General features: G+C 43.2%; 1 long non-coding RNA gene across 1 annotated transcript in view; it reads left to right on the top strand.

Annotated features, from left to right (window-relative positions):
• Window positions 1–4,009, top strand: part of LOC150002902 (uncharacterized) — a 98,394-nt gene extending 94,385 nt beyond the window's left edge. The window contains exon 3 of the long non-coding RNA XR_016512645.1: window positions 3,926–4,009. This is a non-coding gene — a long non-coding RNA (uncharacterized LOC150002902). The remainder of the gene's footprint in view (window positions 1–3,925) is intronic.
• Window positions 4,010–6,000: the final 1,991 nt, after the last annotated feature.

The raw sequence follows: 6,000 nt of genomic DNA on the forward strand, positions 1-6,000 counted from the left end.
AACTTCTGTCAGCCTTGAATAGGAAGGGAGGATGCCCCAAGTATGCACAACCAGTGGCCATGCAAACGTGCCTCCTGAGTCTTCCCGCAATGGCCACTGTTGTACCTATTGATCAGTCATCTGCTCAGACTTGGGCCTGGCCTCTCAAGGGCAGGAATGGGCAGAGAATACTTCAGCAAGGAGGCTTTCCAGCTGATACATTTGGAGTCTGATACAAAGGCTCTCCCCAGCCCTGGGGTCTGAGCTCCAGTGACACCTTGACACACCACACACTGCCAACACATGCTCACAATTGAAAGCAAGAGGCAGCTTGAATTAATTAAACATGAATGAAGTCACAGCAGGTCTCACAGTTGATACCTGAACTCTCCATTGGCAACTGAAGTTATAAAAAGTATATCAAAGAGGGGCCAAAAGAGAGTGTTAAAAAGTCTAAAAGGAATAAGAAACTGTTTTGAAGATGAGGAGTGTTTTAAAAGGTGCTTTAACAAGAATTGCTGGATAATGAATAATCCAGTTGGTTGTATGTATTGTTCAAGTGCAGATTGAAGCAAATCTGCCTGTAGTTACTATTATCCCTGGGGAGAGCAAAGTGGGAGTGATGGTGATAGGCTAGTGATTATCAAACTTTTTGACTGACTTACCCTAAGACATGCCTTTATATCCTATCCTAATCTGATCTCTCTTTCTGTCTTATACAACTTCAAAAAGAGTATCATGAAAAATACTTGCCCTTTATACACATTATGCACTGATACATTCTCTTCTATTCTGTTCTTTTTTATTGTATTCTATTCTTTTCATTAATTCATTAAACCACTGCTATTTAGTATTTTATCAAATTAATTGCAAACATGTTTCCTTGTTCATTAATGTTTGGGAGCCATCATATGAAAATTACAGGTCTTGAGTAGCGTACGTGTGTACTGGGTTGCAAAGTAAAATGTATTTCTTACTGTGGGTTATGGTCAAAAGAGTTGAAAATTACTTCTGCCTTCTTTCACCAGAGGTAGGAGCCCTGATTCTCTTCCAGATGGTGAAGTTACCTGGAGGGGTCCTGAGGCAGAGTGGGAGGAAGCATTTAAAAATGGGACAGCTCATACTTATGCAGTGGGTCTACATCTTCTCCAGTCAAATGATCATTTAAAGAGATGAAGGGGTTGGCACTATGGTTTGTGGGTAAAATCAGGCCTGCTATTTATTTTGGCGTATAGCATTTATTGGAACACAGCCAAGCCATGATTTTACCTATTGTCTGTGGCTATTTTTATGCCACAACTGCAGAGTTCAATAGTTGCAACAGAGTCCATAGAAAACTGAAAATATTTACCAGCTGGCCCTCTACAGAAAATATTTGCTGACCTCCATCAATGCCTCAGATATCTGACTAAAAGTCACTCTGCTTAGCTCTTCCACAAATGTCTCAAGCCCTTTTGCAGTGCCTCTCTAATTCAGTCCTTGAGGATCAGTTACCCTTGCATAACAATTTTAGGGTCTGTGGTGGGGGTATTTAGACAGAATTCCCCCTTTCACTTCCCATACTCATGGTAAGTGGCTGTTGGGGAACAACTTGCCACACAAAATTCAGTGGCTTGTGTTGCAGTTGCGTTGTCTGGAAGCAGATGCTGGGATGGAGTTTGGGATGCAAGAGTGCTCCTGTGGAAAGAAAGATGAGGAAGCAGGACTGGGAAGAAGCAAGAATTGGACCATCATGGAGGTCTGATGGAGACTCAGCTCACCTGGGAGAGAATGCTGGAGCCACAGTCACTGTTAGGGGCTAAGTTCCACCTCTTGCCTCCTGAGTCAGATGTGAGCTGCTCCAGACAGGTGTGACTTCAGAGAGACTTCACTCTGCAGCCCAGGCTGAACTGTCAGCTGTCTGATGATTATGCTCCTGGAAAATGGGCAGCAAGTCCTTCCCAAAGGGAAATCTCAGCTGTGTGTTTATTATCCCTCCGTCTATCCCTGTGCCACTAGATGGACTTCTCATGTTAATGGGGAACTCTGGCACACCTCTCTTCCTAGGGGAGACCTAGAGCAGGGACATATTACAGTACCCACTGCTATGACCACCACCTCTCAAGTCTTGGTGTCTCACTTGGTGTGTCACTTGGTGGCGTGACTCAGACTCATTCCTGAGAGGTCCAAGCTTCTGGTCACCTTTCTCCTCTCAGTCCAGGTTTGCTATGCCTGCCATGTGTACTCACACATAGGCCAGAGCACACAAACAGGCCAGTGTGGGTGACCTGGAGTCCACATATACTCCTCTCTGCCATCATGGCAGAACAGCAGCCACTCTGCCTGATGTTTAGGCCAGGATGGTCAGACTTCCTATGTGGCTGCACATCTTACAATTCAATGAGACTTCTGATGGTCTTCTAGAGAAAGTATGTCCTTCTGGGACCAAGACTTGTTGCCCTTCAGAGCCCAGTTTTGTGGAGATGAGAAACAAAATTCTCCCAGGAGATTATTAGGGATGATGGCAAGTGGAGTCATGGGACCACTCTTGCTTATACTCTTTGATTCTTGGACCCACTTATTCTTTCTTTTGAGGGTGCGGTGCTGTATAAATGTCTTTGATTCAGTATGTGTCCTATGTCCCTGGAGTATGGCACCCTATCCTTGCAGAGTGTTGCTTCTGAGCTGGCCCCTCAGCTGTGCCTTCAGCAGGTTATTCCAGTGCTCCATCAGCCTGACCTTTGAGAGGTAAATGTGTGATGGGTAGAGTAGGTCTTGTGGTTATGGGCCTAAGCCCACACTTTCTTTGCTGCAACATGGGTTCCTTGGCCTGAAGGTATGTGGGATTCCATGCTGGGCCAAGTGCCACATAAACTCTGGCATAGTGGTGCTCACTGATGCTCTGCAGGGAGGAAAGACAAAGCTAAACCCAGAAGGCAGGTCTACTCCTGTGGGAACCAACCACTCACACTTTTTGGATGGAAGATGACCAATGTAGTCAACTTGACACTAAGAAGAAGATAAAAGCAATCACATCACATTGAAGGCTCAGCTTCCATCTCTTTTTCTAGAAGGCTGGATGCTCAACAGCAGCTGCAGCCAGATGATGAGTGGGGGATCCCTGCTCTTGGGCCACAAGTAGTTTCCATTGTGCCAGCACCAGAATGGCTCACAACAGAGTCATTTTGTCTCTTTTTTATCTTTCTTTTGTTCAGTGCCTCTTCCATGGTGCATGTTCTGCAGGTCATGTGACACACATGATAAAATATTTTTGCATTCATTGCCCACTCCCATATGTCTGTTCACCTGCCTCTTTGTACTTTTATGACCATGGTACCATGCATCTCACAATAAATAAATAAAATCAGAGACATAAATGCATCTAGGTGAAGCATATATGTCCCTTGTTTCTCTAAAGGGTGATAGAAGTTTTCAAAGAGATACTCACAGCTATGTGAGTATAAGTTTACATAGTAGCAGTCTTTTCTTCTAGAAAACTGATGAGCCTTTCAGCTCTAGAAAAATCTCCTGTATGGAATTATTCGGTGGTTTCCACCAGATTATAAATAACAAGAGTATTTTCCTTTATGATATCGTTCAACTCATGAGAAGCTGTCAGGGTAGATTTAATTTTAAAGAAGAGTAACTCTCTTAGGATGGTTTGTGGGAATCAGAAGTGGTACACTTTGAGGTGCAGTAGGGTCTCTCCCCCTCAGTACTACTGGTTTTTTGAGATAAATAATTATTTGCATGTTCTTATGGTATGAATGTTTGTTCCCCCACAAATTCATAGATTGAAGTCCTCACATGGAAGTCCCCAATCTGATGGTGTTTGGAAATGGGGCATTTGGAAGGTGGTTAGGGCTAGATGAGGTCATGAAAATGGATTCCTAATTATGGAGTGTGTACCTTTACAAGAAGAGACACTATAAATGTTGTTTTCTCTTTGTACCATGTGTTGATACAGCAAGAATGTGGCCATCTGCAAGCCTGGAAGGAAGCTCCCACTGAAAACCAAATCCTACTGGACCTAGATTTTGGACTTGTCATTCTCCAGAATTGTGAGAAAATAAATTTATGTTGTTTAAACCACTCAGTCTGTAGTATTCTGTTATGGCAGCCTAAGACATGTACATTTAGGATGTTTAGCAACATCCCTGGTTTCTACCCACTAGAGGCCCGTAACATCCCCCCAATAGTGACGATTAAAAATATCTCTGGACATTGCTTAATTTCCCCTGGGGGAGGCAAAATTGCTCCTAGTTGAGAACCACTGGGGTGCAGACCAGAAGTATGTCTCTTATTTTGTGTTGTTTAGCCTATACAAGTTCTGCAGACTGGAATTGCAAGAAAGGGAGAGCCATTCTGGAAATGAGCTGTCACTGAACCACTTCTGGAATCTTACTCTGTGGCACTATAATTGCTGATGAAGAAATGCCTGTAATGAGAATGGAAACTACAACAAAAAAAGGTACATATGCACTGACCTACAGGGGATGCTTTTCGCACTCTATACCACTTTAAAGGGACAGAGCCTTGTCATCCATGATGGTCCTTTAGCTCTTACCAGCATTACCAGGCTGGCTGGCAGAGAAACAAAGCTTAATATTATTAATGACCTGGTTTCTTCTGAAAGTTTCAAAAACTTTGTCTTGATTTGGCCATTGATACACAGAAAATTCTGACAAATATATTTCGGAGAAGCTCTTTTTTTAGATAGGCATAAATAGAACAAACTTTGAAATTTGGACTGAAATGAAAGGGAAGACTGGTTAATTGCTCTTAAATGACCTGGAACTTATGCTAAGGACAGAAAATATTCCACAGACATATCCTGAGAAATCATTTTCATCTGAAGTGATGTGAATCAACTGACTTACCAAGAAAGAGAAGATGTGTTCATTTCCAATTGACCTTTTTCCACAAAATGCAATATTTCATAACTTTCTTCAGGTTATTAGTTTTAAGCATGGTCTATGCTCCTTTCCAGAAATTTCTAGAACCATGAGAAGTACAAAGTCTCATTTAGAGTTTATGGAAGAGAAGACATCACACAACATGTGTAGATTGTTACACTGATACCCCACGAGGTGATGGGTATTTGAATCTGCAGACCCCACTCCCTCATAGCCACTAGGAACAGACACGTGGGACCAAGGGATGTGCAGACTTCTCTGTGCTGCCTCTCAGTTTCTTGACAATCTTGGTTATAAACGTTGAATTTTGGAAGTAGTTGGGAATTTCTTTTCTTTGTCTCTCTTCTCAGCTTGACTCCATGGAGCCATCAGCTCTTCATTTTTTTCTGTTCTGGAAGCCACCAGCCATCAGGAGCTGTGGCTTGTCTGAATCACTCTCTACCACAGATACACATACCACAGGAAACTGTATTGCTGGGATTGCACCCTGTCTCTTGTTTGTTGTTGTTGTCCTTTATGGATTTTTATTGCATCTTCCTTGAGTTTCCTCCAAAGACTTCTTGCCCCTTGTTTTTCCAAAGTCGTTTTCACCCTATCCTGTCCAGTTCTGGTACACGCAGATCCTTAGTGAGAGGCCCAACATATCATGATCGTGAGCTACTGTGTCACCAGAGCCCTCCTGCTTCCTATTTTTAAAATCTTTTTCTGCTCATGGGGCCTTTTTCCATTCCAGGGTCTCAGTTTCCTCACATCCCCTAGTCATGTTTACTCTCCAGAAGCTCCTGCTTTGACTTTCCTCCTGCTGTTTGTTCATCCAACTCCACTTCCTTTTCTTTGACACACTTCCTCCTCAGTCACATCACCACGTCTGGCCAATGTGGGCAAAAGTGAGATCTGGCTATCCTCTGCCCTCAAAGACCTCCCAGATGTGATCTTCTATGCTTTTAGCTGCCCTCTTGCTGACCAGATGCTGAGAATCCAGTGGAAGACTGAAAGTTGAAGATGGAGAAGGATGGAAATAGGGAGGTTCCAGGTTCCTGGATGACTTTATGATTCAAACCACCACAACCCATCCCCTCCTCTGCTGATCCACCTGGGAAAAATATAAACTTTTGTTGGGCCACAC

Source organism: Furipterus horrens, unplaced genomic scaffold (assembly GCF_987537825.1).
Source record: "Furipterus horrens unplaced genomic scaffold, mFurHor1.1.pri manual_scaffold_8, whole genome shotgun sequence".
In the NCBI taxonomy this organism is placed as follows: domain Eukaryota; kingdom Metazoa; phylum Chordata; class Mammalia; order Chiroptera; family Furipteridae; genus Furipterus; species Furipterus horrens.